The following is a 22244-nucleotide window of genomic DNA, read 5'->3' on the forward strand; positions in this document are numbered from 1 at the left end:
ATTCTTGATAACTTCTTAAATAGCTGCCATTATGGTCTACACCTCCAGGCAAATAAGCCATTTTGTCTCCGTGTGGACGTAATTTCTCCTGCAGGGAACAACGGGCAGTTAAATTTGTCGTTTCCTCCTAGAGGAGAAGAAAGAGAGGAGAAAACTGCGTTGTATTTATTTGCAGGTCTGTGACCGTACGTTTACTGTACTAGTGTGTAGACTTATTGGTTTAAGAGATGTTTTGTTACATTTTATTGCGTTAATTTATATTAAAAAAGTGGATTAATTTCGATAATTTAATAAATCTTTAAAAATATTAAATTTTTAGGTATTAAATGTAAAATTATTCTAATTTGTATGGATTGTAAAAAAAAAAAAAAAAAAAGGTAAATTGCAGCCATTATCAACCCACTGCAAGATGGAAGCCTCCTCAACAATTCATGCTGAGGGAAATGGACCATAATCTGCCATGCTGATCCAGTGCGGGTTGGCAGATCGACCGTATTTAGCAGCTTGAACCCCGGTCTACTCAATGAGCACTTGCTACTGCACTCCTGCTCCTGACCACTCAGCTGCGGAGGCCATTTTTACTTATATTTATAATCTGCTGTTATGGCTTGATTCAGTTCAATGAAGTCTCTTTTGGTCCATGGTAATTTGTCGATTGCCCAACAATTTTGAGACTTGGCAGCTTATGCCTGTTACTTCTTGAGCTTTAGAAGTTTCTTGGATTAGGAATTACTTAAATATAAACTGAGGTACCAACACTAGTCAATTTTCTTTTTTCTTCTTCTTTTTCTCGGGTTGGGCTGCTTGAAGAATCTTTTTTGTCCATCGGTATAGAACTTCCAATGGACGTCTATTGTCTAGCGCAACACAGAATGCTCAAGGTGGAGTTGGACTTATGTCTAGGGACCACCCAAAACAAGAATACATAGAATACATACGTGTGCATACACATGCTTGCTCCTTATACATGCCTACTTGTTTTTCTCTGCAAGGATAATATTTGGGACGCTTTATTTACTATTTTCTTTTTGTACCAACAACAAAAAAGGGCAAACTCCTAATCTTCCTATGCTCCAGAGTAATCTTTTGATCTGTTTTGGCTACTGGAACTAATTTTTTTATGGGGATGGAGGGCTGAATCTCAATATTTAAGGACTTCCCTTAGAACAGTGGCAGGACATTTGTTGTTGTGAGGAATAGAAAGAGCTATCTTGCTGAAATTATTATTTTTATGGGACGATGCTTAAAGGATGTAGCGTTTCTGAAAAATTCAAAAATTATTGACGCAATCGAAAAGAAACAGCCTTAAATATTACTAAAAAATAAAATTAATTTCTATTTATACTCAGGACGACCACATCAAGTCATAGGAGAACACAGGATAGAGAGGGTACAAGAACAACACCATAAAATAACAGAATTATATAATGTATTAAGGTGAAGTAATAAATAAAATGAATTTGTTTTTAATTAGAAACAGAAAGTCGATCTGTGGCCGAACAATGGAATTTTTCTATGGCATTTTTCATCCCGATAGTAGAATAACACTCCACGCCTGAATTACCTTTTCGTTAATCTAAACGATGTGTTTAAAGAAGCAATTTAATCATAATTTTTTGTGGTACAACGAAAGCGAAATACACGGTTTCATCTCAAAAGAAGAAGCCTGTCCAAGTAAAGTTTTACGCACACACACACACACTGGTGTTTTGGGCCAAGGAAGCAAAAGACTGTTGGAAAGCCCCTCCTCCCCCCCCCCCTTCTCAGGAAGATAACCACTTCGGGCCACAAGAACTCTAAACGCTAAGATATGTGGCAACTGTCACCATCCGGTTTCGCCCCAGGCTATGAAGGGCGTCTAAATTTCTACAGTAGACGCCAGCAAAGATGGCGTGACATTGGCCAGTCAGTTGGTCTATAATGTGAAGCCAGCCAGCGCGCGCATACGCGCGCGCACACACACACACACAAACACACACTTGGAGAGGGACACTCGTTTCTTTGTCGAGGGTGGACAAAACAAAGACTGTTGTTGGGGGAGGAGGAGGAGGGGGGTTGAAATCGGCCCTCGCTGTCACTGAGGTGCAGGATAGGAGCTATTTCTACATTACTACTTGATTACTAGCTTTCCGCGCACACCGGACTACGGGTCGGCGACTCTGTTGTGTTTGACAGCCAACCGACATTCTAATTGGCTACACAAGGGGTAATGGGGCATGAGAAAAGTGGCTGTGGTTCTGCAGTACTCAGGAAATACACGGTGTCCGGTGATTACACTGAGACAATTCCCGAATTATACAATAGTGCCTTATGGCAGGCGAAACCTGCTCCTGCAGACAATCGCCTTTTTCCCCCGTCGCGTTCGCTGATGAACTTTGACTTCTAGCCTTTCGGCAGCTACCAGATATAAAGAAACTCGCTACTCTTTTGTTACCATGGCAACGTTCCAACCAACTACTTTTACTCCAGTCGAGCTTCCAACATTCATAAGATTTCTTAAAGGATTCTTTACTTCATGGAAATCGTTTGACGTCACCTGTAAAGGGGGTTGTAATTTTGGTGAGGGTTTGCACTGCAAAGCATTTTATGTGTAGTTATTATTGCTACATCAAAATAGATTTGGATCTTTTCTAATTTGATAATACTTCTTTAAAAAGGATTGAATGTTAATCTAAGACTCGGGTGTGGGATTTTATTATTCAAGAATTTTTTTGAAAAGTCCAAGTAATTTTTCCTATTAATGTGGTAACCTTGATATATAGAGACATCTATTCGAATCTTTGGTCCTCGTTGTACGTTGTTTCTAAGCTTCAATCTAATTTATTAAAAGAAAACTAAAAGAGGAAAAAGGTGAATTGATAAAATTCCAATCATTTTCAACCCTTGTACCAACAAATGATTCTTTTATTTATTTCACGATTTTTCCAATGGCAATTATTCGCATTATCAGCTTTCTCTATAACATAAGATCAGTAAATTAGAACTTAAAAAAAAAAGAAAAATATTTTTATATAAAATTTGTGCACTTTTATTTTGTCTAATACATATATAAAATTAGAAAAATTTCCTGTAAAAACCTCGTTTCAAAGGACACATTAAGAACATTGTGGACCGAGATTCTCCAGATAACTCGTTGCTGCTTGAGTTTCTCAAAAGAATTGGGGGTTTCTAAATGAATTGGGGGAGGGCTTTCGCAAAAGAATTTTCGAAGATTATGACAAGGACAATTATTATAATGACTTTTAAAGCCTTTATACTCCAGTAGTGTCTTACGCGTGTCCAATTGTGGAATCCATTTTCTATGAAAAATACAAAATTGAATTTAGACTTAAAGCAAATATTCAAATGATACCAGTGGCTACTTCATCGAAAGGACAACGATATTGTTTTCTTTGAGGGGGGAAGTGTGTGAAGCTCCAAAGAAACTGAGGACATGAGGCGGGTCTGTAAATTGAGCTTATTCTATGGCTGTATGCTGGCCGAAAAAACCGGAGTTTCTGGAAGAAAACTTCCCAGAAACTCCTTTATTTTCTACTCAGTACGGCGAGGACAGTGATTATATCCACTGTGCTACCAGTGAGTAGATTTTCCTTAAGAAAATAAAAGATCAAATTTAGTTCTGTTTCTGCAGGATGTGGTTGCTTGAGTGTGTTTTCCAGAAACCAATTCAGCCATGAAATAAAAAAAGAAAAAGAAAACATCCATAAAAATTCTTTAAAATTCGAGACGGATTCGAGCCCAGGCTTTTCCGTCTAAACAAAAATATATTTAATTAATCAAAGATGCCTTTTTAACATTTCCCCAAAAGTGGGATTTAGCTTCTAATCCTGATTTAAAAATTATTTTATTTTCAACAACTACAATAGAGTGGCGATGTTTCAAATGAGCAGTAAGATGAAGTCAAAGAAACAAGCCTTAATGTTTCGCAGAGTGGGTCAGGGTCTATAGAAGAACACTTAGAATAGAAGAATACCGTGTCTACAGTAATGTCACGAGTTTTGTTAATAAAATAGCTGAATTCGAACTACTCGTTAGGACAACTAATGCTGGCATAATAGGGCTAACAGAAACAAGGTGCCATCCGGAAATTGGGGAAGACGAGTTCCCTTATGGTGTGAATAACGTATTTAGGGAGGACAGGGAAGGTAGAAGGGATGATAAACTTGATGATTATTATTTGTACCAGCATGTTGGAGAAAATACTAGCGGTAAGGATATTCTACACCTCATCATTACTCACGAATCAGATATTAGCATTAACATTAGTTGAAGCATATGATGCAAGAAAGCAAGCTTATACATTATCAGCCAAAAAAAAAAAAAAAAAAAAACTTCCTATTTCACCCATCTGGTCACTCCAAATGTTTGTCTTGTTCTGCCTTGAATTGATTTAAGCTATCAACTTCCACAACGACAGATGGAAGTCTGTTCCAACAAACAACTACACGCTGGCTAAATGCAAACTTTCACACATCTATTCCACAACTGTTTTTCCTCAATTTGAAACTATGCCCCCTCAGGTTCTTAATCTGAGCACGCGAAAGTTTCCCATTAGCATCAAGCCTGCTCAATCCATTGAAACCCCCAGCACCCCTCGCTCCAGGCAGCGGCCTGGAGCAAGGGGTGCTGGGGGTTTCAGGGACTGATGGCAGTCATCGTGAAATTCAACTAAGAATTAGGTGAATGTATACCAATGCTAGAAGTAAATAAATTTGATGAATTTGAAGTGTTGGTCAAGATATCAAAGTCGAATATTGTTGGGATATCAGAGACGTGGTGTCACACAGATATAAGGAATGCAGAAATGGAATTTGGGGAGTACAATGTGTACAGAAAGCATAGGCAAGATAGGGAGGGAGGAGGGGTTATGCTGTTGATTACGAAAAACATAAAATCAAAAGAAGTGCATCCAGTTGATATAGATGAACAGTGCACTGTTGAGTCAGTTTGGTGTGAAATGAGCACTGGGGAAGCAAAAATAAGAGTAGGAGTGTGTTATAGGCCTAATGACTCGAATGAGTACAATGAACAACTATACAGAGAAATAAAGATGGGCAGTAAATCAAAATGTCTTATAATGGGGGATTCTAACTTCCCAGATATTGACTGGAACTTGTGGGTTGGGCACTCACACACTAGTCAGACTTTTGTGGATTTATTGGATGATTGTTTTCTGCAGCGGCATAATCGAGAGGCAACCAGAGAGGGTAATACTCTTGATCTGGTTATCAGCTGTGATTATTCGTGTATTAAGAATTTGCACATAAAGGAACCACTAAGTGGCAGTGATCACAGTGTACTGATGTGGGATTTACTTAAAGATATAATTACCATCAGGGGTAAAGGAAAGGGTTTTTGCTTCCGCAAAGATGACTACAGTGGTCTCAGACTGTTTTTAAATTCTGTACAGTGGGATCAATTGATGATGTTACCAACAGCAAATTCAAAATGGGAAGCATTCAAAGAACTTATCTTGGAAGCTACTAAACGTTTCATACCTATTAAGAAATATTGTTCAACGTTTAGGCCTAAGTGGATGTCAGATGAATTAATGAGACATATGGCAGAGAAGAAAAATGCATGGGATACATACAAATTAATGGGTGATATGGAAGCCTATGATAGATATAAGCTGGTCTGTAACCAAGTCACAAAGGAGATTAGGCAGGCAAAGGCAGATCATGAGAAATCTTGGGCAAAGGATGCTAAGAAAAACAGCAAGGATTTCTCTAGTTTTATAAACTCTAAAAGAAAGGGGATGAATCTGATTCGTCCACTTGATATCGATGGTTCGACTGTTCATGATCCTGCTCAGGTGGCTAACAAACTGAATGAGTATTTTGCATCGACATTCACACATGATTAGTTATTAAGGTTTGAAAAAGCCAGAAGGTTATTAAATTGTAGTAGGATGCTTAACGATTTTGTAAAAACTGAGAGCAGAGTGGAGGAGAAATTGTTGAAATTAAATCTAAGAAAGGACCTGGGGTGGATGGGATCTATCCAGTTACATTAAAGGAGGCGGCAAATGAACTAAGCAAACCGTTAGCCATAATTATGAGACCATCCTTGGACTCAGGGGAGGTCCCCACGGACTGGAGATGTGCAAATGTATCCCCAATTCACAAAGGGGGATCGAAGGGTGACACGAGTAATTACAGATCAGTTAGTTTAACTTCTGTTCCGGGTAAAATAATGGAGTCACTGGTTAAAGATGCATTGCAGGATCATCTAGACAAGACTGCAGCAATAATTCAGACACAGCATGGGTTTGTTAAGGGAAAGTCTTGTCTGACAAATTTGATAGGATATTATGATGTGGTTACAAAGGAACTGGATGCAAAAAATAATTTTGATATCATGTGCTTGCATTTCAAGAAAACTTTTGACACTGTTGCGCATGGAAGACTATTGTACAAATTGGAGCAGAATGGTATTAAGGGTAAGTTGCTACAATTGATAAAAGGATGGTTAAGTGGAAGAAGACAGAGGGTGGTAATCAATGAATGCTGCTCTTTGGGGACTAATGTTATTAGTGGTGTCCCACAGGGTTCGGTGTTGGGTCCTCTGTTGTTTTGTGTATTTATCAATGATATTGATGAAGGTATATCAAGCTTAGTGTCGAAGTTTGCAGATGATACAAAGGTTGGCAGAGTTTGTTAATGGCAGTGTGCTACTGCAACAGGATCTAGAACATTTGGGAAGACGGGCTGAGAAGTGGCAACTGAAGTTTAACCTTGACAAATGCAAAGTACTGCATATGGGTAGAAGTAACCTCAGAGGAATGTACCAACTGTGTAGGACTACGCTTAGGGTGGTGAAAAATGAAAAAGACCTGCGAGTAATTGTGCAGCCAGATATGAAGTTTTCTGAGCAATGCAGACAGGCTGCCAGGGCAGGTCATGGGGCTTTACCAATGATATACAGGAATTTGGCTATCAGGGAAAAGGAGGTGATTGCCCCTCTGTATAAGGCAATGGTCAGGTCACGCCTTGAGTACTGCGTACAGGTCTGGACGCCTCATTTTAGGAAGGATGTAGATTTGCTTGAGCGTGTACAGGTTGTAGATTTGCTGAGAAGGGCAACGAGATTGGTGAGGGGAATGAAGAGGTTCTCTTACCAAGAGAGGCTTAAGTTCTACAAATTGCAGTGGCTGGAGAGTAGGTACCTGCGAGCTGGTGTGATTCAGATGTATAAGGCCTTGAATGGGTTGAGCACGCTGAATTCTGATGGGATCCTTCCACTTGTTCAGATTACGAACCTAAGGGGGCATAAATTCAAATTGAGGAAAGACAGATGTAGAATAGATGTGCGGAAATTTTCCTTTAGCCAGCGGGTGGTTAATTGCTGGAAACAAACTTCCATCTGTCGTTGTGGAAGTTAATAGGTTAAATAAATTCAAGGTGGAACTGAGAGCCGTTAATGTTAAACTCCGTTCCAAACTCATCTCCATTCAACGGATTATGCTGCTTGCCATGCTCCGGGCCTGCAGGACAGTGTCCTCTGCTGCTCTGCAGGTCCTTGCTGGAGTCTTACCACTAGACTTGCATGTCATCTTCAAAGGACTATGCTATCGTCTAAAGCACGGAGTTCCCGGCGAGATTCTCAGCATCTCATGCAACTTAACTGCTAACATCAAAGACGAGAAACGGAGAATCTGGAATGAACTTATCAGTGTGTGGCAATCACGATGGGATTCCAGTACTACTGGTCAAGTCACCCGCTCTTTTGTTCCTGCAGCTACCTTCCCTCTCAACAAGAAGGTCCGCCAATGGAAGGTCCGTCTCCCAGCCTAACAACATCGTATATACTTACTGGGCACGTCTCCATCAACTCCAAACTATTTCAATTTGGCTTGTCTGACACCAATCTCTGCTTGTGTGGTGTTGAGGAAACCTGGACGCACATTCTATATCGCTGCAGCCTGTACCCCGACGACAGATCTATACTACAAGCTGCTGTCAGCAACTTCTCTGAAGGAAAGAAGTGGCGCTGACTGAAAATTCTCAATCGTTCTCAGCCCTACAACAATTCTGCTCTGCCGTTTTCACCAAAAGAAAGCAACTCTTCTCAAGTTTATCAACATATCAACAACAAGGAACCAACCCAACACCTGCAATGTCTATCGATATTTCTTAAAAATGATATCGCCTGCCATCTACTTTTTTTATTTAAGCTGGTACCACAGTTTGGGCAGCTGTGGAGACAGAATTAGCTAACACCCATTGGTATAGCACTACCTCCAGTGGGTGCGGTTTTCGTTCTTCCTAGGACAGAAGAAGACTGCTGTCTTGTGGTTCCTGTGCCACAATTAACACTTCTGATTAGTTGCGTGATGTGATTTGATGTGTGAACATGTTACATGTTCATTACACTTATGGTGGTGGACAAACATTTAGAGGGAATGGTTGTGTGAATTTTTTTTTTTTTTTTTTTTGGCTGATGCAAGAAAGGAGAGGTATGGCATTAAGGGCAATTTGCCCTTAATGCCATACCTCTCCAATTTGTACAGCAGTCTTCCATGGCAACAATATTACTACTACTAATACTACTATTACACGTCAATCAGATCACATCGCAGGTGACTAGTCTCCAGATGCTGCATCTTGTAGAATTTAAGCGTCATTTGGTAAGAGCACCACATCGTTCCTCTCAGCAGTCTTGCTGCCCTTCTCTGTACTCGTTCTAGCAACTCTACATCCTTCCTGAAATGAGGCCTCCATTGCAGACCTGAACGCAGTACTCAAGGTGTGGCCTGACCATTGCCTTATACAAAGGGATAATCACCGCCTTGTCTCTGCTAGCAAAATTCCTATATATCATTGACAAAGCTCATTGGCCTGCTCTGGCAGCCCGGTCTGCATTGCTCATAAAACTTCATCTCTGGCTGCACAATTATCTCCAGGTATTTTTCACTCTCCACCTCTTTGAGTGCAATACCACATGGTTGGTACGTTTCTCTTGGGTTACGTTACCCATATGCAATAATTTGCATTTGTCAATGTTAAACTACAGTTGCCACTTCTCAGCCCATCTGCCTAACTTTTCTAGATCCTGTTGCAATAGCATACTGTCTTTACTGTCATTACCAACCCTGTCAACCTTTGTATCATCTCCAAACTTCGACATTAAGCCTGATATACCTTCATCGATATCATTGCTAAATATACAAAACCACAGTGGATCGAACACCGAACCCTGTGGGACTCCACTAATAACATTGCTCTACGAAGATCAGCGCCCATTGATTACCACTCTCTGTCTACTCCCACTCAACCATCCTTTTATCCATTGTAGCAACTTACCCTTGATGCCATACCTCTCCAATTTGTACAGCTGTCTTCCATGGCAACAATATCAAAAGCTTTCCTGAAATCCAAGTATATGATATCAAAATATTATTTTTTGCATCCAGTTCCTTTGTGACCACATCATAGTAAACAATCAAATTGGTCAGACAAGACCTCCCTTTAACAAACCCATGATGTGTCTGAATTTACTTCAGTCTTGTCTAGATGATCCTGTAAAAAAAAGGATCATCTAGACAGGATCATCTTGTCTAGATGATCCTGTAGTGCTTCTTTAACCAGTGACTCCATTATTTTAGCCGGAACAGAAGTTAAACTAACAGGTCTGTAATTATTTGCAGTGGCGTATCCAGGTATCATCGTAAGGGGGGCATGGTGACCAGGCTTTCGAGTTTGTTTTTTTTAGAATGCCTCCTGTGTTATGTTTCTTTAATTTCAAATTTTTGGTTAAGGGGCCATATGCCCTCCCTGCCGACCCCTGAATACGGCCCTGGTTATTTTCGTCACCCTTTAAACTTCTTTGTGAACTGACGATACATTTGCACATCGCCAGTCCATGGGGACTTCCCATGAATCTAAGAATGCTCTCATAATTATGGCTAAGGGTTTACTTAATTCCCTCGATGCCTCCTTCAATATAACTGGGCAGATTCTATCTGCCCCAGGTGCCTTTTTTATGTTTAACTTCAACAATTTCTCCTCCATTTTGCTCTCCGTTATTACAAAATCATTTAGCTCCCTTTTAGAGTATAGTAAACTTCTGTCCTCCCCTTATTTACAGAATTCCTCATGTGTGAATGCAGATGCAAAATACTCATTCAGTTGGTCAGCTATCTCAGCAGGATCATTAACAGTCGAGCCACAAACATCAAGTGGACCAATCTGTTTCATCCCCTTCCTTCTAGAGTTTACATAAGTAAAGAAATCTTTGTTGATTTTCTTTGCATCCTTTGCCAAGGATTTCTCGTAATCATCCATTTAGGCCTAAATCTTGAACAGTATTTCTTAGTTGGTATGAAAAGCCTAGTAGCTTCCAAGATTAATTCCTTGAAAACTTCCCATTTAGAATTCGTTGTTTTTAACATCATCAGTTGGTCCCGCTGTATAGAACCTAAAAACTATCTGAGACCATTGTACGATTTACCACTGTACGACTGTACCTTTACGAAAACAAAAACCCTTCCCTTTACTCCTGATTGTCGTTACGTCTTTAAGTAATTCCCACACCGATACATTGTGATCACTGTCACCCAGTGGTTCCTTTATCTGCAAATTCTTAATGCATGAATAATCAAGGCTGATAATCAAATCAAGAGTATTACTCCCTCTGGTTGCCTCTCGAACATGTTGCTGTAGAAAACAATCATCCAATAAATCCACAAAAGCCTTGATAGTGTGCGAGTGACCAATCCACAAGTTCAAGCCAATATCTGGGAAGTTAAAATGCTCCATTATGAGACACTCTGATTTACTAGCCCACTCTATTTCTTTATCCAATTATTCGTTGTATTCATCAGAGTCATTAGGCCTATAACACACTCCTACTCTCATTTTCCCTTTCCCAGTGTTTGTCACCCCAAACTGACTCAACATTGCACCGTCCATCTATGTCAACTGGATGAACTTCCTTAGATTCAATGCGTTTCTTAACTAACAGCGTAACCACTCCTTCCTTCCTACCCTGTCTATTCTTTCTGTACATATTGTAATCCTTAAATTCCAATTCTGCATTCCTAATATGTGTGTGACACCACATCTCTGATATCCAGACAATATCTGCCTTTGATGTCTTGACCAACACTTCAAATTCATCAAATTTATTTACTATACTTCTAGCATTGGTGTACATTCACCTGCTTTTACTCTTAGTTATCCTAACACAGCCCATGTATTTACTTGTTCCATGATGACTCCCAGCAGCTCTTGAAATCCTCAGCAGCTTGCTCTCCAGGCTGCTGCTCATTACAATAGACGCAGTGCAAGAATTGCTTTCGCCTCTACTGTTAATCTTTTAGTTTGTGAATTCCGCAGGCTAGCAGTTTTCCGACCCACCTAACAGTGCCTCGATAGCATCAGCAAATATTCTTGAACCCTTTCTATTTAAGTATATCCCATCCCTGTAGAAGCAATCTCTCTATATATAACATTATTTGAACAAGCACTGAAAAAATTCTACCCCTTGAACCTTGCACAATCTTTCCAGGGCCGAATTGATCGACAAGGCTCTCATCATATACTCCCTCCTATCGTGTCTGGGCAAAATTGCAGACACTTTCACATTCAACCCTAACTCGCGACTTTTTTTCAACATTGAATTGTGCTTTAAGTAAATCTGCAGATCTCTTACTCTTAAGGTCATTAGTGCCAACCTGTACAACAATATCACCTTTTGTGCCGTTAAAATGTGTTATCTGCTCTACAACGTCATAAACTTTTGCCCCCTGGCAGACAATTCCTGGTCCTGTTCGAACAGAACCAGGAGTTAAAGTAGAGGAACCACTGGCAGGTTTTGATTACACAGTCGTTAGTTGGAAGATGAAGAAAGCTGTTGCAGTTGTAAATGGTAAATACACCAGTTTTTTTGTCAGAAAAGGGGACTTTGATAGTTTAAGATGCTACGTGGTATCTATGAATTGGACGAATTGCAGAGTAAGGGCGAATATATTAGAATACCTTTAAGGCAATGATCACAGAAGCCATGAACGCATAAATACCACCACCCACGGTGGTGGTATTTATGGTATTTATATATTAAACTTTTTTAAAATAAAATGCTGATTTATAAAAATATAAAGTGTTTTGTGTTAAGATTATTTAGTAATAATTAAAATAAACAATTTGACGAAGTAAATTATTATTTTAATGTTTTACAGTAACTTAATATTTTATTTTAAGAAAAATTAAGCTGTATCCAGAAATCGATTGCATTAATAAGGAGATGTAGACGTCTAATAACGACCAGAAATGTGATGATTATTTTCACGTGATGCGATCATCCACACATCTCATCCACGTGATATGAGGATTATTATCTGTCTTATTTCGAAATTATCTACCAATTAATTCCAAAGTTTTCCCCTATACTAGGTTTGGTTTCTTAATTCCCAATATCAACTCTATAAGTAGGTGAATTGGTTTTGTTATGTCTCATATTGTGAATGCCCTCACAACGGGTTGCCCTGATATTGCACTACCTCCAATAAGCAAGGCGTCTCCACTAGAGATCAATGTTACTTATTCTCAGCGGATTCCATCACCGTGGGTGGTGGTATCCGCCGAGAATCCACTGGTGAAGTGTTACCTCTTTGAGAATCCACTGTCGAAGGTAGTTCAATATCAGGGAAACTCGTTGTGGCTCGAAAGTGAGATATTGCAATTGTTTTCATCGATATCCATAATTAAATACCTGGACCACGTTAAGTTCTGATGGTTGCGAACAGTTCTGGATTACTTAGTGGATTGTTGATCCGTCTTATTGTAATTGTGCCCTTTTAAGGTATGTTGAAACTCCAAAGGAGCTCATCCTTCCAACTTGGTAATGAGTTTAGTGAACAGAATGCTAAGCAATTTGAAATCCTCGGTTTAAAGATGTTTCCCATAGGCAGAGTAAAATATTTATAAATTCTGAAATAGTACTTAAAAATCATCTTTAACTTATGTATGTGCATCTTTTTATTTGTGTAGTTAATATTTCATACCCTTAAGATCATTTTCCTTTCTAAGAAATTTTCCCGTGTAAGAAGTTTTAAACCTCCAATCCATTGGAAAACTTCTTATCCGGATTCTACTGTATTTATTGTGTTCGATATGGGCGTTTCTGTCTTCATCTAGACCAGGGTTGGGCAACCTCTTTGAAAAGTTGCCTTATTCTTCTGCCTGCCTTAACCTTCTCTGTACTAAGTGTATGCTCATGAAATTTTTCATGAGCCCCGGTTTGATGTGGAGTGGTGGAAGCCAAACGTTATTTGGATCTACCAGAGGTTTAAATGCTACGTTCTTCATTACAGGTGTTAATGGTTTTCGTTGAGGCACTCTTCTCGTAGTGCATATCCTTGGCACGACTATCCCACTCGCAGAGAGAGCAGCAATATTTAGTGTAACCCTTTTTGTAGTCCTAAAAACATGGCCCACAGTGGAGCAATATGGCCCAAATTGCTGATGCGCCTAAAACTTCACAACGAGTTGAATAGCTGTTACACTACTTTCAAACAAATGGATAATTAGCCATTTATTTAAACGATGGAACATTGCTACGACAGTCCCTTTCAGGACTTGCTGATTCCTCATCAGACAGTAGGTGATATTTTTTAAATCAATGCCAGAAAAAAACTTTTGGTGATTCCATTAGTTTTAAGATAGTGCAATAATAAGACAACTCGTACCGAAGGCAAGTCTCCAAAAGACATGCTTCAAGCATTCTGGAAGTTACTATGCTTCCAAGAGCTAATGGAATCTATCCAGTTATATTGAAGGAAGCAGCAAAAGATGTTAGGAAATCCATTTGCCATTATAATGAGAGCATCCTTGGATTCAAGTGAAGTCTCTATACCTTGGTCATGAAGTAAGTGACCACAGGCCTGGAAGTTTGACTTCCGTACCAGGAATTAAGGATTTCTTGCTTAAGTAATGGTTAATAAGATTAAGGTTTAGTTAATAAAGTTAAGGGCTGGTTAAGGGCTGGTTAAGGGCTGATTAATTCCCCTAATCAAACCTAACACGGTTTGGTTAGGGGAATTAATCTAATTAGCTAGTATGAAGTCCTCACTGGAGCAATGTGTGACAGTGGGGAAAGTTACTCGTAGAAAAAAAAAAGAATATTAAGTAGTAGGAGTCAGTATTTGCGAGCATATTTCTACGTTCCATGTTAAAAGACCATTCAATACACAGTATTCTTCAGACGTAGCCAAGTGGTCAAGCTCAAGAATGGAGTAATGCAAACGGGTTTCAGTGGACCGTGGTTCAATCTCGCGTGACTGCTAAATACGGTTTATGATTGTATTCACTGTCTATGATTGTATTCGCTGTCAAAATAATGATTTGTAAACTCCTCGTGGACTAATGTTATGAATGGGCCTCGCAAGGTTCATTGATGGCCCTGTACTGTTGATAGTATTTATTAATGATAATGATGTAAGTATTTCGAGTTTTATGTCTAAGATTGCAGATGATAAAAAGGAGTGAACAGGTTGGTTATGACAGTGAGTAAACTGTCCTTCAACAAGACCTCGATAAATTATTTGGATATGCTGAGAAGCCTTGCATCTTGTTAGCACTTGGGTACCATCAAATTCAAGAATTTTGATAATGAAAACTACTTAGAGTAACATTATAACCAGATCGAAGTTTTCTGAACAGTGTAGACAGGCTACTAGACTGTTCATGGGGTTCTATAAACAATATACAGGAATTTTTGTAGTAGAGATAAAGACTTAATAATCCCATTGTATTAAGCAACGGTCAGGAGAAATTCTGAATATTTCATAGAGGCTTGGTGATACCGTTTTAGGAAAGATGTGGACCTGTTGGCAAGGGTACAGAGAAGAGACAAAGATTGGTTGAGAGTGCAAAGGTGTTCTTGTCATGAGAAACTCTAGCTCTTTAAATTACAGTGTTTGGAAACTAGGGGTGACTTAAGCCTGTAAAGGGTTCAGTATACTAAGTTCCAAAGGTATCGTTTAGTTGTTCACGTGATATGCACGAGGGAGCATAATGTTATATTGAGAGAGGGTGATGGTAGATTTATGTCCGAAATTTTCCTTTAGTCAAAAGTGGTTGACTGTTGGAATGAACTCCTACCTATTCTTCTGAACAGGCAGTTTATCTAAATTTAAAGAGGGATTGTGCAAATACTTGAAATGAATGGAGAATGAAGTGATGGACGGTGACATTGATTACCATTCATTTTTGTTTTATTTTTATTTTTGGCTGATGCTAAATATGAACGCATCCTCGTATGATACTAAAAACAGAAAGTTTACTTTTAATTTTAAAGTTGATAATCGCAAATTTATTTAGACATCTTTTATTTTTTTCTAAGGTGGAGTTTATAATTAATAGTAAGAGAGTTTAAGAAAAATTTTGAACTGTTTTGATGCCTCGAAATACTAAAATGTATAACTAATTAAAATATTTTGATTAATATTTTTATATTTACAAATACTCCAGTAAAACAATTTTTATTGAAATAAATATCTATTATTATAATTAACTAGAGATTCAAACATCTTTGGTGTTGATTCAGAAAAACGGATGTATACAAAGAAATTAAAATTTGTATTCTCCTGACAAAGGAACAGACATTTTACTTTTGACAACCTCTGTCCAATACTTTGATTTGAAGACTTTGGTTGTGGTTGAAGACTCCTGCCTTTGAATATAATCTTGCAAATTAAATCCCAGTTTCGTGTTCTACATTGCATGCCAGATATTATTATAGATATATTGAATACCAGATATCGATCTTAGTCTCAATCCATCGCATATCAATATTAGTCTAAATGATATATCCCATCTTCGATTAGATATATATCTAAGGTATCCATATTGTTACCATCTCTAGTCAAGAGCTAGTTTGCATTCAAATTGAATTAAAAAGGAAGAGGAAAAGAAGTTTATCTTAGCCTACACGTCATCAAACAGAGATGAAGTGGAGTAGTTGAACTGACCGGCGTTTCCGGCCAGAGAGTACAATATTAGCCTTCATCAGAAAGGCAAACATGAGAACAATAGAAGTAGCCAGACACATGTTTTAACGTGGAAGGCTATTAACAGAGTAAATTGTGCACAGTTCTCGAGTGATCACTAGACCAATAAACAATCAAAAGCTATCTGACCACGGCCCTGCTCGGCTGCTCTCAACATCTTCGAGACACGTTGGTTCGCAGTTAAGAGACACGAATGAGGAGGAGGAGGATATCAGAATCCAGAAGGCCTTTTACGATTTCTATTATTTTGGTCACGCCCGCCAGAGACCCACTTTTCTGCTGAGTTCATACACATATTTGACTGCAGTAGTTTCGCCTGGCAGTTTGAATAATAACAAAAAAGAATATAATAGTGCTATTAGGTACGCCAGTTTCGACTTAAACAGGGAAGTTATATCATTACTTCCTCTTAGTTGATTTTTACTGCACATTTCTTTTTGGTTCCTTTCTTCCTTCTTCGCTGCATGAACGCTGTAAGAATAGTGTAAAGATAAAATTCATCATCGGAGTGAAAACACCCTTAATGTTCTCCTTTGTTGGGACAATTACGGATTTACAATAAGTCTCGGGGAAATATGGACAAAAGAATCTCTCTCTATCCACGCTAGGCATTATCATCAGTGTCCACGTTGACGGGCAAATAGACAGGAAACCGAAGAAATACCCTGAAATAGGTCATTTAGAAACAGGAAACAACCACTACGTATTTGGATATTCAAAGTAAAGGACGTATTTAATTATCATGGCATTTTAATACTTGGAACTGAGTGAACGCTTTCCTCTTTGGGAAGGGACTGGATAATTAAGGGAAAGGTTGCATCAATGCAAATCATTTTAGGGAAAGTTATATTAAACTATCTGTAGTGCCTTTTTTTTTATTAGCGCATGTGGAGGGTGATTGACTACCTTCCACTAGAAAAGGCCCTGGTTTAAATCCTATCAATGATTGAGTCAGTTGGCCTCAGGAGTTGTAAACTGTGGTCTGATGAAGGACTTCTTGCATTGATAGGCAAAGCGACGAGAACAGTTTAGAAATTTGATTTTATTAACTAGCAGTTGAGCTAAACCTATTAAGCTAGATTTCTTTAACTGAAACTACCACAAGGGCAGGCATTTTTTTCTGTGGCATTCAAAACTTCAATTACAACGGTTCGTTGCATTACAGTTGCTTAATATTTTTTTGAAAATCATGTTTTGAGTTCATCATCTTCAGCTTAGCAGATTCCGAACGAGATATCACTTGCTGAAATAGAGTAAGAAATGTAGGACAGTCCACCAACGGATGTCCAGAGATCACTTCATGATAAAAAAAAGAGTCCTGAACTGTGGGTTGAAAATTTTACAGCTGGATGCTCTCTTAACAGCACACAGATGTAAAATATCCTTAGCCTGTCTTCTTTCGGTTTGATCACTTTATGTTTTCCATGTTTTTTTGTTTTTTTTTTTCTTGTAAGCGATCAACACAAAAGTTAGCCCATGCGGAACGTGACTCCTTCGTGAAATAATTATAGAAAAATTCTGCTGAAGGCTGCTGAGAAATCTAGATGTTTATACCAGCTTAGAAAACAATAGCCAAGTACTAACATCTGTCATTGTGCAAGGTTACCAAATTCGCACGATATTTTGGTCGTTGATAAACTCTTTATGAAAAGAATTTACCTGAGGCTGGAATCCTCATTTACTACCTTAACTTTTCCTCCTCAATAGGAAAAAGCCATCACGTATTTATGAGGATTTTCTAAATTCTCTTAATCTCATTTAATTATATAGAAAGGAAAACTCCAGGGTTTTTTTTTTTATTTCCAACAAACCAACCAAAAAATAATGGACACAAAATACTGACGCCTCTTAGTCTTAATTGCTTTGGTGCTTAGACCCCTTCCTTTAGTTAAATCACAGTGTCAACCTGTCCCTTTGAATCACTTCCTCTGATATTTCACCACTTTCAAAATATTCTACTTATTTGAAAAGGTACAAAGTATTACCTCTCTGACAGCTGTTTCAATGGGAATAATGTCTCATCAGAGAGGTGGGTGGCTAACAGATATTCAAGTATAGTGGTTCTATAAAATCTGAGAAGTCATTTAAAATTGAGGAAATAAGAGAAAGCCTTGTTCTAGCATGGGGAGCGGTTTCGCACTAAGGCCTAATATCGTATTTTAATACGATGTCTGTCCACAATCTTGAAAAAAATTCGCAGAAGCTTTTATACACTTATTTCCAGACTTTTCTCGTCAAGACACGATTCATTTTAGAAAATTGCTCCTACTCCTAACTTCTTATTTCTTGAGAATAAGTGGTTATGAAGTACTGCGAAAAAGTTATTAAATTCTTCTTGACTCAAAATTTCAAACGCGTCCACATGCATTAAAAAAGTTATGGAAAAATCTAAGTAATAGACTAGAACGACTTGTATTTCAGAAATTAGACATCAATATTTCACAAACTAAGGGATATTAAGGATCCGCTATGATAATACACCCTTTTTTTATCCATGATGATTGTCCTGTGTGTATGCAAATCGGACTTTACAAACAGAGAGATCGAAAAACAGGTTTTTTTTTAAGTGAAAAAATGGGCTCGGCCGGGATTTGAACCCGGGACCTCTCGCACCCGAAGCGAGAATCATACCCCTAGACCACCGAGCCACACTATGATCAAAAAAGATAGATAGCTCTTCATATTTTAAATATTATATTAGTACGATCTTGTCAATTTACATCATCTCTTGCTCCTTTTCCCAATTAACTTCTTAAAAAGTCTAGGAGATTGTTAGTGAACATCGAATGAATATCGACTATATTTGCAAAATTAACTGGACTCCGTGTTTCAAAGAACCTTATGTTGATTATAATACTTAATAACATGTCTGCCCAATTTTTGCCTTAATTGCAAACTGGGTAGACTTCAAGACAATTTTTGATAACAGAAAGATGCTATTTGATCCAACTTCCTTCAACTCAGAGTACCATTCAGCACTTCACACAGAGGACCACTTATTGCGGACATGTAAGTCTGGTCCGAAGCCGACTTTCCAGTTCGTCCAAAAGTATTCGGTGGGGTTAAGGTCAGTGTTTTGGGAATACCAATGCAGTTTTCGTTTTCGCGTATAATATGGTTCATTGTCATGCTGAAACAGAAAGCTGCCTTCCCCATACGGCTGTCCCAGTGTAGGAAGAATAGAATTGCCAAGAATACCAATGTATTATGTGACATTCATTGTTCTAGGAAGGATGACCAATGCTCCACGCTCAGACCACGAAAAAAAAAAAAAAATCAATCCTGATGGTGACAGTTTCCCCATCAATTTGCGCTTTCTACCCGAACGTTTCCTGTCTGTAGCAGTACCAAGGCGATTCCATTTGGTGATTACGTCAGCCACGTTGATTTAGGGTGTTGCAGTTTTGTTGCAGCACTCTAGAATATTATGCAACACCCAAAGAACATATTCAGTGCTAATATAGCATCCTATGATGACTCTCGTTGGACGTGGTTTTTAAGGTCAACGCCTCGAGCCATCTATAAATCTTTATTTGTCCTACCAAATTTAAAATATATGAGTACATTGGTAAGCGACAAATTCCCTTCACGGCAGACAATGCCAGGGGATTATCATAAAACGTGAATAAAAGAATGTCTAAAATATACAAGAAAGGTTAAATATACACGAAAAGATGACATTTAAACTACATTACTCTTCACTACATTTCTGTCTAGAGTCCTGGCAATTGTAATACAAAAGTTCATCTTAACATCACATCCACTGATCAACTTGTGCGAGATATACATTATTCAATTGCGTACATAGTTCTTGACAGAAATTCACACAACTACTAGGCAACAGTAGCCTCAGCGAGCCACACTGCGGTTTGTTTCCTATATTTCGGGTCTTCTATGAGCTTTAGTAGGTCAATTCCGATATGTGTTAGGCACTTAATTGATTCTAACGCACTGGCGGGTATAAACCTGTTGGCCATCTTCAGTCTGTTGGTCTTCATTCTCAAGGATTTGGTGCCTCTTAATGCAGATGGCGGGATGTGCCACTCACAAAGCTGCCAGAAGCATGGTGATGATATCGTGCCAGTCATCATTTTGATTGTGGTTATTAATCGTTTCCAGGCAATGATGTCTGGTAAACGCTGCAGTTTAAGCTGTTCAGAGAGCTTCGTGGTCCTTAACTGTTGTGGGAGGTGGTGCTTATGGTTTGCCCACTTCAGCAGCCAGAATTCACTTGCATATATTCTCCTAACGTGGGTAGGGGTGGCTGACGCCCACAATTCAGCGCCATACAAAATGGCTGAATACACTGTAGTTCTTAAATATCGTGCGGTTGTTGCAGTCTGTTTCACGTGCAAGAGGTGCTGTTTTGTTGCCCAACGTAAGTAGTTCATTTTCTTTACAATCAGGTCAATATGAGAGTTGAACGTAAGTTTCGTATCAAATGTTACTCCGAGATCTCTATGCGTCTCAACAACTGGGATAGGTTTGCCATTAAGTTTCGGGTGTACGAGCGTAGGCGATTTTTTGAGCGAGTACACCATGATTACAGTCTTCTGCGGATTTAGGGCCAAGCCAAATTTGTCCAAGTACACGAATAAGTTCAGAAGCTTATAATTGATCTGCTCACACAATGCCCTATTGTTCATGGACGGTTGGATAGGTGTTAGGATCTTAATATCATCTGCATAAGTGCATACATCATCCCTACCGTTGCAGAACGGAATCATCATGGCGGTAAAGAGGAGTCCTGATAAAACTCCACCCTGTGGAACTCCTGCATGGAGTTGGCGTTGGAGGATCTGACTATCTGTGCGGTAATAAATGGACCGACAAGTAAGTAGGGCCTGTAGGAACTTCAGCAAATTTCCTTTTATTTGGAAGGCGTGTTGCAGCAGATGAAGTAAGGCATGTACATCCAGACTATCGAAGGCTGCTTTTATATCGGCATAAATTATTGCAATTTCCTTTCTGGCTTGGAAAGAATTTAGTATCGCGGCTTGAACTGTGAGGAGGTTAGTAATTGTTGATCTTGCAGTTATTGAATAATGAATTTGTTGAGGCTGCCCAGCCAGTATCTGATTCGACAACTTTGGCAACAGAGCTTTCTCCAGTACTTTTAACAGGGTAGATGCAGTAGATATTGGCCTATAGTGCTCCACAAGGTTAGGCTTTGTAATTTTCGGCATTGGAATTACAGCGTACTTATTCCAGTTCTCAGGGAAAACTCGGCAAGCAAGGATAGAGCTATAAATTGCTTGGAGTGGTTCAATTAGGTAAGGACTAAGACACTTTACCATGAAGTGGGGGACTCCATCAACTCCAGCTGTGTTAGTTAGCCTGAGGGAGTTAATACTCTGTATTAGTGCTTCTTTAGTGATAGGAATAGACTCCATCTCATTGTCAACTAATTGATCCCACTCAAACTCCCTGACTTGAGACTCATGATATACGCTGGAGAATCTGCTGATGTGGTCCATCCACGCTTCTTTGTCGAGCCTCTGATTTGTGTCACTTTTATGTGTGCAACGAGGTAGCTTTCCTCTGTCAAGTGTGTCTTTTATGTAGCGGTTGATTGCTCTAGATTTTTCCCTATTAAATATTGCTCTGGCCCTCGAGTAGTTAATTCTATCTTGTGTGTCATTAGACAGTTTCCATTTTCTGTGCAGAGTTTGCTTTAGTTTAAACAATGTGGATAGGCTAGAGTTCTATATTTCGTTGAGCTGCTTACTTCCAGCATAGACTCAGTTGCTTTTATATCTATTTTTGAGTGGTGGATGGCGCATTTTTTTCCGATTTCCAAAGGGATGTCCGAATACTTCGGCAATATAGTATAGATAAGCTGCGCTCAGTGCAGATGGATAAGTTCAATTAATTCCATTTCAGGGAATCGGAAGAATTACCGATAGAACAGAGCGTTTTAAGCTCAATAAACGTAAATCGTGGAGCAGCCCTTTTTAAACAGATTAAAGTAATCTAATACCAATTTACAGTTACAATAGTCGAAAATTCCCGGACTCATTCCCACTCTTGAAAATAAAAAATTTAGCAAACTTGAGTGCACCTGAATTCAGGTGTGTCTCAAATGTGTATCTCAAAGAAAGAGTGGGAGAAAAAAAATTAATATTAAAGTAAACAATAAGACATTACAACAAGTAAACTCCTATGTCTACCTAGGCCATCTAATCACTGATGACGGGAAAACCTTGCAGGAGATCAAAATAAGAATTGCTAT

General features: G+C 38.8%; 1 protein-coding gene and 1 non-coding gene across 2 annotated transcripts in view; one reads left to right on the forward strand and one right to left on the reverse strand.

The window, feature by feature from the left end:
* LOC150087922 (uncharacterized) overlaps positions 1 to 22244 on the forward strand; it is an 81107-nt gene that overhangs the window by 24674 nt on the left and 34189 nt on the right. The gene's annotated exons all lie outside the window — the stretch shown is intronic.
* Positions 18589 to 18660, reverse strand: TRNAP-CGG (transfer RNA proline (anticodon CGG)). The gene has a single exon. It is a non-coding gene; the product is annotated as a tRNA-Pro (tRNA).

The sequence above is a fragment of the Mastigoproctus giganteus genome, chromosome 3 (assembly GCF_048544385.1).
Source record: "Mastigoproctus giganteus isolate SK-2022 chromosome 3, ASM4854438v1, whole genome shotgun sequence".
Classification (NCBI taxonomy): domain Eukaryota; kingdom Metazoa; phylum Arthropoda; class Arachnida; order Uropygi; family Thelyphonidae; genus Mastigoproctus; species Mastigoproctus giganteus.